Below are 17,186 nucleotides of genomic sequence, written 5' to 3'. Positions count from 1 at the left end.
GTTAAAGTCCCCTACGATTATTGTATTATTATCAAGGAGTTCCTTTATGTTTGTTATTAATTGTTCTACATATTTGTATTTTCTAAGTTGGGGGCATCAATGTTTACAATTGTTGTTAGATTTTCTTGTTGGATACTCCCCTTTATTATGATATAGTGCCCTTCATGTCTTGTTACAGTCTTTGGTTTAAAATTTAGTTTGTCTGATATAAGTATTGCTGCTCTGGCTTTCTTTTGACATCCATTTGCATGATAAATATTTCTATATCACCTCACTTTCAATCTGCAGGTGTCTTTGGGTCTAAAATGAATCTCCTGTATGCAGCATATAGATAGGTCTTGTTTTCTTATCCATCCTGACACCCATTGTCTTTGATTGGAGCATTTAATCTGTTTACATTCAGAGTAATTATTAATAGATATGTATTTTGTGCCATTTTATTAATTGTTTTGTCATTGTTTCTGGAGGTTTTCTATGTTCCTTTTTAGTCTTTTTTGCTTTTAGTCTTTCTTTCCCACCCAAGGAGTCTCCTTTAATATTTCCTGCAGGACTGGTTTAGTGGTAAAGAACTCCCTTAATGGGCGCCTGGGTGGCTCAGTTGGTTAAGCGACTGCCTTAGGCTCGGGTCATGATCCTGGAGTCCCTGGATCGAGTCCCGCATCAGGCTCCCTGCTCAGCAGGCAGTCAGCTTCTCCCTCTGACCCTCCTCCCTCTCATGTGCTCTCTCTCATTCTCTCTCTCAAATAAATAAATAAAATCTTACAAAAAAAAGAACTCCCTTAATTTTCATTTGTCTGGGAAACTCTTTATCTCTCCTATTCTGAATGATAGCCTGCTGGATAGAGTATTCTTGGCTGCATATTTTTCCTGCTCAGCATGTTGAATATATCATGCCACTTCTTTCTGGCTTGCCATGTTTCTGTAGAGAGATTTGCTGCTAGCCTTATGTGTCTTCCCTTGTAAGTTAGGGACTTCTTTTGTCTTGGTGATTTTAGGAGTTTTCTTTATCACTATAGTTTGCAAATTTAACTACAATATGTCTTGGTGTTGACCTGATTTTGTTGATTTTGATGGGATTTCTCTGCGCCCCCTGGATTTGGATGTATGTTTCATTCTCCAGATTAAGGAAGTTATCAGCCATAGTTTCCTCAAATAAACCTTCTTCCTCTTTTCTCTCTCTTCTTGTCCTGGGACTCCTATGATACAAATGTTGTCACATTTGATGGAATCACTGAGTTTCCTAAGTGTAATCTCATGATCCAATATTTTCTTTTCTCTCTTTTGTTCAGCTTCATTATTTTCCATAATTGTTTATTGTATATCACTTATCTGTTCTTCTACTTCTTCCTTCCCTGTGGTCTTTACATCCAGTTGGTTTTGAATATTAGTTATTGCATTTTTCATTTCAGCCTGATTTTCTTTTTTAGCTCTTTTATATCTGCAGTAAGAGTCTCCCTGATGTCTTCCATGCTTTTCTCAAGCCCACTAGTATCCTTATGATTGTTGCTTTAAATTCTGGATCAGGCATATTACTAATATCTGTTTTGATTATATCCCTGGTCATGACCTTTTCTTCTTTCTTTTGGGATGAATTCCTCAGTCTTGGCATTTTGTCTAGGTCTGTGTCTTTTTCTGTAAGTTAGAAATGCCTGTTATGTTTCCTGATCCTGAGAGTTATGGCTTTATTAAAAAGAGATCATATAGTGTCCAGGGCCTGGCTCTTCAGGGAGTGTCTCTGGTGGGTCCTGTGTGCACTCTCCTACTCTGTTTTGGCTGCTGTATCCCTCAGGTCAGTCGTCTGTAGAGGTTCTCATTGCCTGCATTGGGAAGTGTTTGGACCATGGCCAGAGTGTGGTGATTTTTTAAGTGTGTTCTGGTCTGCTCGTTAAAGGAGACTTTATGTTATTTCCACTAGAACTGAAGCTTTGCAGAATTCTGTGGTCAGTAGACATGGTACATGCAGGGGTTTTTTCTGGTCTCTGGGAAAAGGGCCCACTGCATGGGTTTTTAGTCACACTTGCCCAAGAAAAGCAGTACCAGCAGAACACAGAATGGTGGGACTTGGTGTAAGCAAGTTAGGCAGCAGTGTTGGTGGTGTGCTGTTTACTAAGTTGGTTTATGCTGAGGTGTGGATGAGGGAAATGGTTCCAGCCAGCTCCTTTGTTCCCAGGGAGGGGAGTCTGTTTTTTTTTTTTCCAAGTTTCAGATATTTATTATTCAGTGAAAGCCCCAACACAATACACCAACATGATTTCGTGCATTTAGAGGGGAAATATTTCCTGGTAAGTGGAAAATTGCACAGATGGCTTCTGGAAGACCTTCATTCTAAGCACCTTTATAGTGAAACATTTTATTTAGAAGTCTGGACCTTCTTTCCTCAGTTTGCTGTAATCTACATTTACTGAGTAGAACCTGTATTGATCATTGGGACCCAGTTTGTTCCAGGGTTCTGGGTTATTCTTCCTATCCCAACTGACATCTGGATTGAACAATGCCAGGCGCAAGACATACAGTGCTGCTCCAGTACCTCTTGCCCCGATAAATACGAGGAGGGGGATCAAGCTCGGATGCTTTCTGGCCTGACCGATGATCTGGTGTAACATGGTTGTGGCAGAGGCCTCCTGTCCAGGAGAAGAAAAAACCAAACGTGGAACTCCTGGGCCGGGGAGTCTGTTTTTAAAGCTCTCAGGGAACCACTTTTAGAGGAGCAAATAACTTCCCCTTGTGCATCCCGGGCATTTTTAGGATCGCTGTTTTCACATTGTCTCTGGGTTGCTTGCCTGCCCGGAGCAGCACAGTGCACCTTGGGCTCTATCTTAGCCACTCATTCTGATTTTTAAAATTCCAAACATCAGGGACCTGGTGTGGCAGGGACCTGCAATGGTCCTCTGGGAAGGGTTTCACTGCCCTGGGACTGATGCAGGTTTGATCCAGTCACCCCAGAGCACAGGAGTAGGGGATTTGGAACATAGCAGGCTAAACAGCCTGTGTCCCATTTAGATGCCTTCAGCAGGTGTCTCTGCACCTATGCTGAGGGGTGGGGGAGGGAAATGACACCCGACTGTTCTTTTGTCCCTAGAGAGGCAATGTCACTTCTCACATAGGTGCTCCAAAAAGTATGAATAGTCTCTCCCTATGCATCTTAGGCAATCTTCAGATTGTGCAGTCTGCCCTGTGGTGCTTGCCTGCCTCCTCTCCAGGAGTAGGGCAGTGTCCTCTGATCTCTATCCCAGGCAAACCCAGGGACCTCTAAAACTCCAGTCTTTGTGCCCTGCTGGTTGTAAAAACTCTCGAAAATCAGCCCTTCTTATTTTCCCAGACAATAGTTTTGGGGAAGTGTTCTTCTTGTGTGTGTCCATGTGCACTCCACTCTCTCTCACTTTTCTCCATGTCCAGGGCTCCCTCCCCTCCACAGCACTGGTGGTCAGTCTTTCCCCCAAACCACATCTCTGCACCTCCTACCTTCCTCAATATGGCCTCTTCTCTCCAATTGTGCAGTTTGTTCTATCAATTCTCAGGTCGATTTCTTGGGTATTCAGAATGATTTAATAGCTATCTAGAGTGTTCAAGGGACCAGGCAAACCTAGGGTCCTCCTACAGTACTGCCATCTTAGCTCTTCTCTCCCAGCTTTTACTGATTTTGATGGGAGTTCTCTGAGCCTCAGGATCCTTCCAGATTAGGGAAGTTTCCAGCTATTATTTCCTCAAATAGATTTGCTGCCCCATTTTCTCTTCTTATTCTGGGACTCCTATAATATGAATATTATTACATTTGATGGAGTCACTGAGTTCCCTAAGTCTATTCTTGTGTTCCATACTTCTTTCTCTCTTCAGTTTCATTGTTTTCCATTGTTTTGTCTTCTGTATCACTTACTTATTCCTCTGTGTCTTGCAGCCTTGCGTTCATTGCATCAAGTATGTTTCCAATTTCAGTTATTGCAGTTTTCATTTCAGACTCATTGTTTTTTAATTCTTTTATCTCTGGGGTAAGGGCCTCCCTGAAGTCTTCCATTCTTTTCTCAAGCCCAGTCGGCATCCTTATGATTGTTGCTTTAAATTTTCCATCAGGCATGTTACTTATATCTGTTTCACTTAGATTTCTGGCCATGGTCTTTTCTTGTTCTTTCATTGGGATGAATTCCTTGATCTTGGCATTTTTTCTAAGTCTCTGCCTTTTTCTGTGAACAGCCTTTTTCTGTGTGTTAGATTTCTTTATGAAGAAGAGGTCATATAATGTCCAGAGCTTGGTGCTTCTGGGAGTGTCTCTGGTGTGTATTGTGTGCACTCTGCTGCTGTGTTTTGGCTGCTCTATTTTTCACACCACTCAACTACAAAGGCTCTTTTTACCTGCAGTGGGCAGTATTTGGTCCTTTGCCAGAATGTGGTGATTTTAACTAGGTGTGCTCTGGTCTGCTTGTTAAATGAGACCTGATACTATTTCCACTAGAACTGAAGCCCTGTAGAACTCTCTGGTCAGGAGATGTGGTGTCAGCAGGGATTACTGCTGGTCTTCTGGGAAAAGGACCCACTGCACTGGAACTGAGGCTAGCTTGACCGAGAAGGATGTACCACCAGAGCACAGGGTTGTGGGACTTGATGTAAGCGGGTTAGGCAACCAATGTAGGAGCCATGCTGCTTACTCCAGGTTTATGTTAAGGGGTGAGGGAGGGAAATGGTGCCAGCAAGCTCCTTTGTAGGAGAGGAGAGGCATCTGGAGAGACATCTCTGTGCACGCTGCCTCTCAGGGAAGCACTCTGAGAAGAGGGAGTAATTTTCTGCACTGTGTGTCACAGGCATTTTTCAGATTGCTGTTTCAATACTGTCTGCCTCCAGTTGTTTGCCTGCCTTCTCTCCAGGAGCAGCATAGTGCCCCCCGGGCTCTAACCCAACCAAGCCTGTAGCCTTCTGAAACTCTAGGCTTTAGGGACATGGTGTGGGCAGGGGCCTGTGCTAGTCTTCTGGGGAGGGTCCCACCATGCTGGGACTGAGACAAGCTTGACCAAAATGGGCTGTCATGCCAGAGCACAGGGGTGTGGGACTTGGTGTAAGCAAGTCAGGCAGTCAGTGTTGGAGATGAGGTGTGTTTATGCTGAGGGGTGGTTAAAGAAATGTCCCCACAGCAGTGTCTCCCTGAACTCTGCCTCTCAGGGACAAGCTCCAAGAAGAGCAAAAAAAAAATCTCCCCACTTTGTGCCCCAAGCATTCTTCAAATTGTTGTTTCCAGGCCTTCTGCCCTTGGGTTGTTTGCCTGCCTTCTCTCCAGGAGTAGGGCAGCACCTACAGAGCTCTATCCTAGCTAAGCCTGCTGATCTTTAAAACTCCAGTCTTTAAGCCCTGCTGGTTGCAAGAACTCACAAAAATCAGCCCCTCTTGTTTTCCCAGCCATTGGCTTTAGGGAAATGCTCTCCTTGTGCACTTCCCTCTGTGCTCCTGTCTTTCTCACCCTTCTCTGTGACCATGGCTCCTGTACCTCCTCAGCACCTGCAATCTCTCCTTTAAACCATGTCTCCACACTTCTTACTTTCTTCTATGTGTCTTCTTCTCTCCCTTTAGATGTGGAGTTTGCTCTGTCAGTCTTCAGGTTGATTTCTGGGGTATTTAGAATGATTTGACAGTTATCTAGTTGTGTTTGAAGGACTAGATGAGCCTAGAGTCCTCCATCTTAGATCCTTTACTGACATTTTTAAACTTACATTAAAATTCAGTTTCTTTTAATATACCCTTAATTTCTTTCACATCTCAGAACTGAACACTTTTACTAATTTATGTTATTGTTTGTGGATTCTGGTGATTTAAAATATATCTTTGTCTTATTTTAAATATCTTATTTTCTCTTTTTTTAGTGCTTTGTATTTATACATCCTGTTAGCATATATCCTATATATCTATGGTAGACCTGGACAGGATAAAGAAGAAGCTCCTGAGAAGTGCCTTTTCTAGGAAGATGTCCCAGGATTTAGTGCTTGAATAGTATGACAACTAATAAAATCATCATTGGAGACACAGCTTCATTATATTTTAATCTTTCTACAGCTGCTTTAGGGAATCCTTTTTAAGCCTACATTTTGTTTTAGAGGCTCTCAAAAATAAAATCATACCTAAATTACCTGTTTAGAGGATTTGTATGAAAAAGTAGGCAACAGAAAAAAATACTATCATGTTTGTCTAAGTTTTCCAGACATTTCAACCTAGAGCCAAAATCTGTGGAGTGTAGAATAGAAGTTTATTGGAAGGATACAGGAGAAGGAGTTGCAACTGGGCTAAGAAGACTAACATTGTTGTCCTTGGTATAGGTAACTGTTTCCATTTCTGCTGGCATCTGTATCTAATTCTCAAGTGTTTTATTTGTGGTTCAGGCAAAAACACTAATCCTTTCAGATAAGTGGACTAAAGTTCATTGAAAGGGGCAGAAATTAAGTCAAAGTGGGTATTACATGTGGGTATAGGTGGGAAAGATTGCACCTGGTTGAAAATGCAGGTGCATGAGGAGCTTGTTTCCGGCCTATTGGATTAGGGCAGTTGTTCTCAAACTTGAATATCAGAATCACCTGGAGGGTTTAAAAAATGGATTTCACTAATCCCCAGAGTTCCTGATTAGATAAATAGGCCTAGGGTGGGGACTAATAATTTGCCTTGGAATTTTGTTGAAAGTTCCCATGTAATACTGATGCTGCTGGTCTTGGGACTTTACTTTGAAAACTACTAGAATATAGCAACAATACTAATTACAGACTCCCATCTTCTAGTGGAAATAGAGCTCCTGGTAAAATGCCAGGCTTGCTCAGGATTGTTTTGGGAGGGGATAATATTAAATCTACAACTTGGAGGTTTCAATATCCAAATGTGATATGCTGGAGCCAGTACTTACTGGCTCCTGAGAGACAACAAGCACATCTATTCCCAGCTCCATGTTCAGAAATATCAGGTTGGTAGCTTGAAACCAACCTTGGTGGGAGATTTACACCACACATATTTACCAGCATTCCACGGCCTAGAAGTGATAGTGGGTGCTCATATGTGCATAAGGTTAGATACACTAGAGACCCTAAAAACCACAGACCCTGCTTTTAAGAAGTCACATTCTAAATACAAACAATTATAGCTATCCCATTAAAATTGTGTGGTATTATTCATTTAACAAGCATTTATTGAACCCTTGCCATGTGTCAAGAACTGTAACATGCTGGAGATACAACAATGAACCAGGAAAACCACAGTCCTTACCTTCTTGGAGCTTACACAAATTTTTTTAAAGATTTTATTTATTTATTTGACAGAGAGAGACAGCCAGAGAGGGAACACAAGCAGGGGAGTGGGAGAGGGAGAAGCAGGCTTCCCACCGAGGAGGGAGCCTGATGCAGGGCTTGATCCCAGGACCCTGGGATCATGACCTGAGCTGAAGGCAGACACCTAATGACTGAGCCACCCAGGCACCCCAGAGCTTACACAGTTTTAAAGAAAAGATATAACTGTAATGTGAGTGGTTTAACTTAATTCTTTGTTCAAAAACGATTGCAAGTACATTAGCAGCAAAGAACATAAAATCTTTAAAACTCAAAATAATGAAGAAAATTCCTAACAATTATCTTTACAAACACAGTGGTGTTTAAAAAACAAAATTCAGCCAATTAAGTTTGATGATCTAATTGGCTTTATTAAGTGATTCATGAATAGGGCAGCATCCCATTTAGCATATAGAGAGATGCTCTGCAGAGTTGTACAAAATGGAAGGTTTTTATGAAAAGGAGGCTGGGGCAAGAAGTTATTAGCAAAAAAAAAGAAAGGATCTTTCTTTCTGGCAAGGTGACCTTCCCTTAGGGGGAAGAGCAGGGATCTTATCATGCAGATTACCTCATCTTTCTTGGGGGTGGTAGGGGATAGAGCGGGCCCAGGTGGTAGATTAGCTCTTAGGTACTGACCTGTTGACACTACATTTCTGGGGGAAGTTGAAACTGCAATTAAGTATTAAGCCCTTGTTTGGTGACTTGGCCTAACATAAGTGACTCCATCTTGGGCCTATGGTTTTCTTTTTAACAGTGGAATATTGTGATTTTGAAAATTATATTTATCTATTGACATTTATTACATGTTTAATATATTTACTGAAAGTATTTAGTTTAGATATACTTACTGTCTACTTGGATCTAATACTAAATGTATTCAAATTTAGAAACAGTGTGGGTACTTTCTGCTTCTTAGGTAAATGTTCCCTCATTTCCAGTTGCAGAGTTCATTGGCTTCATTCTCTATATATTTTTAGAACAGAAAACTTGTGCCATATGGTAGAAAACAGAGTTAAAGGAAGGAGACTTAAGGGTATTAAAAATATTTACATTTTTGCCAAAGAGTAAACACATATTAATTTCAAGAAGAATGTTTTTAACATGGCTTATTAGTTTTGTCAGTTCTTCTAGTTTCTTTTATTTAGTGACAAATTTTTAAAAGGTAATTATTCAAGGTGGGTTCAGTATAGTAGGGCAATTTATGAGGTAGGTAATGGAGAAGAGGATAGAAGTGAGATTTTAAGGAAGCCCTCCCAAGAACATCAATGTTGCCTCTGGGTTATACCCACAGCACCTCTCTCCACTCCATTGCCAGCTAGAACTTGCCAGGTTCCAAAAGGGGTGTGGAATGGGCAAGAGCCTACACTTTTTGGTTGGTGGGTGAATGAAGACATAAAAAAATATAGCCTTTACTCCCAACTCAGGGACTCAGTACTAATTTTTCAATTGCATAATTAACATTACATCCTTTAAGGGCTTCTCATTACATTCTTTTTGTTTGTTTCAGTTTTTATTTAAATTCAAGTAAGTTGGGGCGCCTGGGTGGCTCAGTCGTTAAGCATCTGCCTTCGGCTCAGTCATGATCCCAGAGTCCTGGGATCGAGCCCTGCATCGGGCTCCCTGATCCACGGGGAAGCCTGCTTCTCCCTCTCCCACTCCCCCTGCTTGTGTTCCCTCTCTGGCTGTGTCTCTCTCTGTCAAATAAATAAATAAAATCTTAAAATAAATAAATAAATTCAAGTAAGTTGATATATAGTGTAATATTAGTTTCAGGAGTAGAATTTAGTGATTCATCACTTACATATAACCTCCAGTGCTCATCACAAGTGCCCTCCTCAATACTCCTCACCCATTTAACCCATCCCCCTGCCCACTTCCCCTCCAACAACCCTCAGTTTTTTCTCTATAGTTAAGAGTCTGTTTTTTGGTTTGCCTCTCTCTTTTTGTCCCCTATGTTCATCTGTTTTGTTTTTTAAATTCCACATATGAGTGAAATTATATGGTATTTTTCTTTCTCTGACTTATTTCACTTAGCATAATACACTCTAGCTCCACCCACATTGTTGTAAATGGCAAGATTTCATTGTTTTTATGGGTGAGTAATATTCCAGTGTATATATATAACACATCTTCTTTATCCATTCATTACTTGATGAACATGTGGACTCTTTCCATAATTTGGCTACTAGTGATAATGGTGCTCTAAACATCGGGGAGCATGTATTCCTTTGAATCGGTATTTTTGTATCCCTTGGATAAATACCTAGTAGTGCAATTGCTGGATCATAGGGTAATTCCAATTTTAACTTTTTGAAGAAACTCCATTGTGTTTTCCAGAGTGGCTGTACCAGTTTGCATTCCCATCAACAGTGTAAGAGGGTTCTCTTTTCACTGCAATTTCACCAACATCTGTTGTTCCCTGTGTTCAGTTTAGCCATCCTCACAGGTGTGAGATGATATCTCATTGTAATTTTGATTTGTATTTCTCTGATGATGAGTGATGTTGAGAATCTTTTCATGTGTCTGTTAACCATCTGTATGTCTTCTTTGGAAAAATGTCTATTCTTGTGTTCTGCCCATTTCTTAACTGGAGTATTTGTTTTTTGGGTGTTGAGTTTGATAAGTTCCTTATATATTTTGGATACTAACACTTTATCAGATAGGTTATTTGCAAATATCTTCTCACATTGTGAAGGTTGCCTTTTAGTTTTGTTTATTTGCTTCACTGTGTGGAAGCTTTTTTATCTTGATGAAGTCCCAGGAGTTCATTTTTGCTTTTGTTTCCCTTGCCTCCAGAGACATGTCTAGAAAGAAGTTGCTATGACCAGTGTCAAAGAAGTTGTTGTCTGTGTTCTGCTCTAGGATTTTCATGGTTTCCCTATTTCACATTTAGGTCTTTCATCCATTTTGAATTTATTTTTGTGTGTGGTATAAGAAAGTGGTCCAGTTCCTTTCTTCTGCATGTGGCAGTCCAGTTATCCCAGCACCATTTATTGAAGAGACTGTCTTTTTTCCATGGGATATTCTTTCCTGCTTTGTTGAAGATTAGTTGACCATATGGTTGTGGGTCCATTTCTGGGTTCTCTATTCTGTTCCATTGATCTATGTGTCAGTTTTTGTGCCAGTACCATATTATTTTGATCATTACAGCTTTGTAATTGAGTTTGAAGTCTGGAATTATGATACCTCCAGCTTTGCTTTTCTTTTTGAAGATTGCTTTGGCTACTCAGGGTCCTTTGTGGTTTCATATAAATTTGAGGATTATTTGAATGAATGGAGCACTGGGTGTTATATGCAAACAATGAATCATGGAACACTACATCAAAAACTAATGATGTAATGTATGGTGATTAACATAACAATAAAATAAAAAAATATTTTTGTCATCCAAAAAAAATAAATTTGAGGATTATTTGTTCTCATTATGAGAAATGCAGGTGGTATTTTGATGGGGATTGCATTAAATGTGTAGATTGCTTTGGGTAGCATAGACATTTTAACAATATTTGTTCTTCCAATCCATGAGCATGCAATGTGTTTCCATTTCTTTGTGTCACCTTCAATTTCTTTCATAAATGTTCTAGTTTTCAGAGTATATATCTTTTACCTCTTTAGTTAGGTTTATTCCTAGGTATCTTATGTTTTTTGGTGCAATTGTAAAGGGGATCAATTCCTTGATTTCTGTTTCTTCTGTTTCACTATTAGTATATAGAAATGCAACAGATTTCTGTATATTTGATTCTGTATCCTACAACTTGACTGAATTCGTGAATCAGTTCTAGCAATTTTTTGGTGGAGTCTTTTGGGTTTTTACATGGAGTATCATGTCATCTGCAAATAGTGAAAGTTTGACTTCTTCCTTGCCTATTTGGATGTTGTTTATTTTTTATTGTTGCCTGATTGTTGAGGCTAGGACTTCCAGTACTATGTTAAATAACAGTGGTGAGAGTGGACATCCCTGTCTTGTTCCTGACCTTAGAGGAAAAGCTCTCAGTTTTTCCCCATTGAAGATGATATTAGCTGTGGGTCCTTCGTATATGACCTTTATGATGTTGAGATATGTTCCTTCTATCCCTACTTTGTTAAGGTTTTTAATCAAGAATGGATGCTTTGTACTTTGGCAAATACTTTTTCTGCATCTATTAAGAGGACCATATGCTTCTTATCCTTTCTTTTATTAATGTAATGTATCACATTGATTGATTTATGAATATTAAACCATACTTACAGCCCAGGAATAAATTCCACTTGGTCGTGGTGAATGATTCTTTTAATGTACTGTTGGATTCGATTTGCTAGTATCTTGTTGAGAATTTTTACACCCATATTCATCAGGGATATTGGCCTGTAATTCTTTTCTTTAGTGGAATCTTTGTCTGATTTTGGAATCAAGATAATGCTGGCCTCATAGAATGAATTTGGAAGTTTTCTTCAATTTCTAGTTTTTGAAACAGTTTGAGAATAGGTATTAACGCTTCTTTAAATGCTTGGTAGAAGTCCCGTGGGCAGCCATCTGGCCCTGGGCTTTTGTTTGTTGGGAAATTTTTGATTACTGATTCAATTTCTTTGCTAGTTATCAGTCTGTTTAAGTTTTCTATTTCTTCCTATTTCAGTTTTGATAGTTTGAATGTTTCTAGAAATTTATGTATTTCTTCCAGATTGCCGAATTTGTTGGCATATATTTTTTCATAACATTCTTTTATAATTGTTTCTATTTCTGTGGTTGGTTGTGATTTCTCCTCTCTCATTGGTGATTTTATTTATTTGGGTACTTTCTCTTTTCTTTTTGTTAAGTCTGGCTAGGGGTTTATCAATTTTATTAATCTTTCAAAGAACCAACTCCTGGTTTCATTGATCTGTTCTACTGGGTTCTTTTGTTTTTTCTATGTCATTTATTTCTGCTCTAATCTTTATTATTATTTTTCTTCTTGTGCTGCCCCTAGGCTTAATTTGTTGTTCATCACTTTCTATATTACACTATATATCAACTTACTTGAATTTATTTATTTATTTATTTATTTTCTATTTTGAATGTTGAATTGTGGAGATTTTGGATTCTGTTATTTTTCCATAATGAATGTTGTTTCCTTTGTTTTAGCAGGTGATTTTTTTTTTTTTAAGTGAGGGTTAGGCTTGAACTTCAAACTTCAAAGTCAGTTCAGATTGGATTTAAATGTGTCTGCATGTAGGGATTACCCATGAGTTGTCAGTTTGCAATCTCTTGTCTAGAGTGAAGATGGTCTTTAGCTGAGATGGTTTTAGGCTCTCCCATACATGCCTAATTCTGAGGTCAGTCAGAACTGTGGGTGGACAGAGCTTGGGGATCTGCTATATGGTTCTTTTCCTTGTAGGATTCCTCCATCCTCTTCAGCACTCACATTTTCCTGGGTTCAGTTTTCATGTTTTATAGGCCAAAGAGAGATTGCTTGTTTTTTGGGGTTTTTTTGTTTTTGTTTTGTTTTGTTTGGTTTGGTTTGATTTGGTTTGGTTTGGTTTTTTCTGGATGAATTCCAGCCAGTTGTAGACTGCAGTTAGCCTCAGGCTAAAAACCTCAGCTTAGGTATTTAGTTGTCACCCCTCCTCCAAGTGAACTTGTACTGCAAATCCAGCAGACACTTATCTTCACTCTCCAGTACATTCATGTTCTTTGTTGTATACCCAGGTTTTATAATTATTTTATACAGTGGGGTGGAGGTGGAGAGTTGTTAGGTAGGGTCTTAATTTATCATACCTGAAAGTGTAACTTTCTGTAGTTTTAAATTTTTAAATGTCAAATTTCAAATAAAAAAATAGAAAATAGTACAATGGATCCTCATATGCCCATCACCAGGCTCTATTATTATCAAGATTTGCCTCACTTGTTTCATCTACCTCTTTTTTGCTTTTCTCATTTTTTCCTAAATATTTAAAGCAAATCCCAGACATCTCATTATTTCACCTCTACATTCTTCTGTATGCATCTCTAAATACCGCAGATACTTTTATATAACCACAATGCCATTATTATGTCTAAAAAATTAACAATAGGGTGCCTGGGTGGCTCAGTTGGTTAAGCGACTGCCTTCGGCTCAGGTCATGATCCTGGAGTCTCAGGATCGAGTCCCGCATCGGGCTCCCTGCTCGGCGAGGAGTCTGCTTCTCCCTCTGACCTTCCTCCCTCTCATGCTGTCTCTCATTCTCTCTCTCAAATGAATAGATAAAATCTTTGAAAAAATAAAAAAATAAAAAATAATAAAAAATTAACAATATTTTTTGGTATTATCTAATATTTAGTCCATACATAAATGTTCCTGATCGTTTAAAAATGCGTGTTTGCATTAGAATAAAAATAAGATTCACAATTGCTATTGGATTGATACTTGTGTGGTCTCTTTGAATCTAGAGCAGTATATTCTCATCACCTTCATTTTCCCTGCCATTGGCTTGTTGGAGTAACCACCTTAGTTGTTTGTATGGAATATTCCACATTGTAGATTTGTCTTTTTCCTTGAGGTGTCATTTTACTTGTTCCTCTATGCTTTATATTTCTATAAATGGAAGTTAACTCTAGAGATTTAATTAGGTTCAAGGTCAACATCTTGGCAAGAGTACTTTGCAGATGGTACTGTGTGCCTGATATCACAGTGTCTGGATAGCCTAACAATTTTCGTATTTCACTCTAAACCAGAAATCACAAACTAGTAATGCATAACCAAATCTTGCACATTAACACATTTGAATACAATTATTAGTTGCTACTTCTTGTTTTGTTTGCATTGTTATTTTTCCTAAAGTAATTCAAAGGAAAACAAACATAAAAGCTGTAGTTGTATCTTAATCAAAAGTAGTAAAATGGAAGAACACAATTGCTTCCTGTTTCAGTATAATTTATTTTTACACTAGACATCTCCATTCATTTTTATTACCTGCCAGACCCCTGTAAACACATGAGTTTGTGACTGCTGCTATATATATTCTCCAACCCATCATAGCAAGTACACCAAAACTCTGATCACAAGTATTGAATCCACACTTAGTAGTCAACTAACATCTGCCTAAACCATATACAGTTAGTTTTGGTGTACTGAAAGCACTGTATCACTCACAGCTGAGCTCCAATTTGCAGTTTACATTGTCTGCTTTTTAAGAAATGAGAAAATTAGGGAAATTTTAAAAATATATTTAACCTTCCTATAATCCTGAAAAATAAAATTATCCAGGACCAAAAATAATCTTCATTATCCTTGAAGTTTTGAAACTGGTTAAATTCTTTAAAAATTTTTTCCATGCATTTCATCACAAAATTAAAAGAATTTAAGGTGGTTCATAAATCTAAAGCACTGATGTCTTCCATATGAAATATCTTCACTTGGACTTTTTAAAGACAAACCATAAACAAAAGACCATAAAGACATCATATGAAATGAGTTCTTGCAAACTCGGATTTGTTGAAGAAGACAATTATTTTAAACTCACAAGGGATATAAACAAATATGAAACTTTAGAACCCCAGGACATGCAAACCAGAATGTTGAAAACATAAGTTTCAAGTTGGACATCATGTTTCCAGTTCTTTCAGGAAAAATACATTTATCTAGTGTCTAAATTGGGACACAGGAAGTCAGAGCAGGGAATTACCAAAATAGTGTATTATAAGTGTTCTCCTTGAGATTGTTTTTGAATGCCTTTAAAAACTGGGTGTGTAAGTTAAAACTGCTTTTAGCACTTCCTCGACAGCTTACCTTAGATTTTGCTAAACTTGGCAGCATTATAAGGGTCATATTTTCACACAGATGCACTCTTCCTGAACAGAATGTATTTGACAGAAACAAGTTTTTCTTTCATGCCAGGCATTTATGTGTCTGCTTTCCATAACAAACAGCAAGACAAAGCTTACCATTCTGGACTCTCTCCCAATATTTCCAATTTAGCTATGAAAACAAGATTTTTTATTTCATGGTTTGGCGGAGTGCCCTTTAAAAGTTAACTCTTTAAGAGAACATAACATTTTCCCTCAATAATCATCTTATGTCCTATGATTTGAATTTTGTTTGCATTTCTTCAGATGTCCCAAAGTCTATCCTTATATCACCTGAGTTGGAGACATTTTCATAAGTTATCCTTTTATTCCCCTCTCACATAATTTAGCACTTTATTATAGCTCTTATTTGCATTATTTTCTGTTTCAGATACTAAGTCTAATCAAATTGAAGCCAGCATTTGTTTTGTTTCTAGGTCTCTGACAGAGTCTTGGAAGAGTCTCTAGCTGCCAGAGTTTTGTCTGAAATGGACTCATTTTCAAGATTTCAGCTGTTTTCATACTCTATCCTTTCATAATGAATGGTGTCTATCCAAATAAAAGGGCAAATTATTATGGTAGGTTAGGACCTGGTAAAGTATGGAAAAATCTTTCCAGGATATACCTAAAACCAAAATTGAAATACACCATAAGCCTAACTCCAGCAGTTCCAAGGGTAACCATGCCATGCATCCAGCATTCTCAGTCTTTCAGAGAAGTCAAAGCATCCAATGCAAACTTTGATACTGAAAGAATGACTATTCAGTTTTTCATTCTGAAGCAGGTTATTAGAAAGAGACTGACAAGAAGACCTATTTTTAAAATTATTTTTTTTCTTTTTGTAAAATAAATTGGATGAATTAAAATTGAATATAATTTTGCCGTCATAACCATCATCATTACCTTTATGAACCTAAATGAATGATTTGGAATAGAATGTTAGTATACTTCACATGTCACCTTAATTCCTTTTTTTCTTAAGAAAATTACTTATTTTTAAGTAATCTCTACACCCAACGTGGGGCTTGAAGTCACAACCCCAAGATCAAGAGTCACATGCTGGGGTGCCTGGGTGGCTTAGCTGGTTAAGCGTCTAATTTCGGCTCAGGTCATGATCTCCAGGTCCTGGGATGGAGCCCGGCCTCAGGCTCCCTGCTCAGCAGGGAGTCTGCTTGTTCTTCTCCCTCTTCCTCTGCCCCTCTTCCTGCTCATGCTCTCTCTCAAACAAATAAATAAAATCTTCAATAAAAGAGAGTTATATGCTCTACCGACTGAGCCAGCAAGAAGCTCCTGTCAACTTAATTCTTTACTGTCATGCTTTCCTTTTTAAAATTTGTCTTCTTTAAGACCTAAATGTAAAATGCGAAACCATAAAAATCCTAGAAGAGAGCACAGGCTGTAATTTCTCTGACATTGGCTGTAGCAACATTTTTCTAGATATGGCTCCTGAGGCAAGGAAAACAAAAGCAAAAATAAACAATTGGGACTACATCAAAATAAAATACCTCTGGGGTGCCTGGGTGGCTCAGTCGGTAGAATGTCCAACTCTTGATTTCAGCTCAGGTCATGATCTCAGGGTGGTGAGATTGAGCACTGCGTTGGGCTCCACACTCAGCGTGGAGTCTGCTTGTCCCTCTCCCTCTGCTCCTCCCCCGATCCCTCTCTCTCTCTCAAATAAATAAATAAATAAAATCTAAAAAAATAATAATAAAATAAAAAAATAAAAATAAATAAAAAGCTTCTGCACAGCAAAGGAAACAACAAAAAATCTAAAAGACAACCTACAGAATGGGAGAAGATATTTGCAAAGGACATATCCAATAAAGAGTTACTATACAAAATATATAAAGAACTTATACATCTCAACACAAAAAACCCCCAAATAATCCAATTAAAAAATGGTCAGAGACATGAACAGACATTTCTCCAAAGAAGACAGAGATGGCCAACAGACATATGAAAAGATGCTCAACATCACTCATCATCAGGGAAATGCAAACCAAAACCACAAAGAAATATCACTTCACACCTGTCAGAATTGCTAAAATCAATGACACAAGAAACAACAAATGTTGGCAAGGATGTGGAGAAAAAGGAACCCTCTTGCACTGTTGGTGGGAATGCAA

General features: G+C 38.4%; 1 pseudogene; it reads right to left on the bottom strand.

Annotated features, from left to right (window-relative positions):
* Nucleotides 1–2,200: 2,200 nt before the first annotated feature.
* On the bottom strand, nucleotides 2,201–2,637 carry LOC102738141 (cytochrome c oxidase subunit FA4 pseudogene; annotated as a pseudogene).
* Nucleotides 2,638–17,186: the final 14,549 nt, after the last annotated feature.

This window comes from Leptonychotes weddellii, chromosome X (genome assembly GCF_054177405.1).
Source record: "Leptonychotes weddellii isolate Sample4059 chromosome X, ASM5417740v2, whole genome shotgun sequence".
In the NCBI taxonomy this organism is placed as follows: Eukaryota; Metazoa; Chordata; class Mammalia; order Carnivora; family Phocidae; genus Leptonychotes; species Leptonychotes weddellii.
This window is presented reverse-complemented; position numbering and strand designations above follow the sequence as displayed.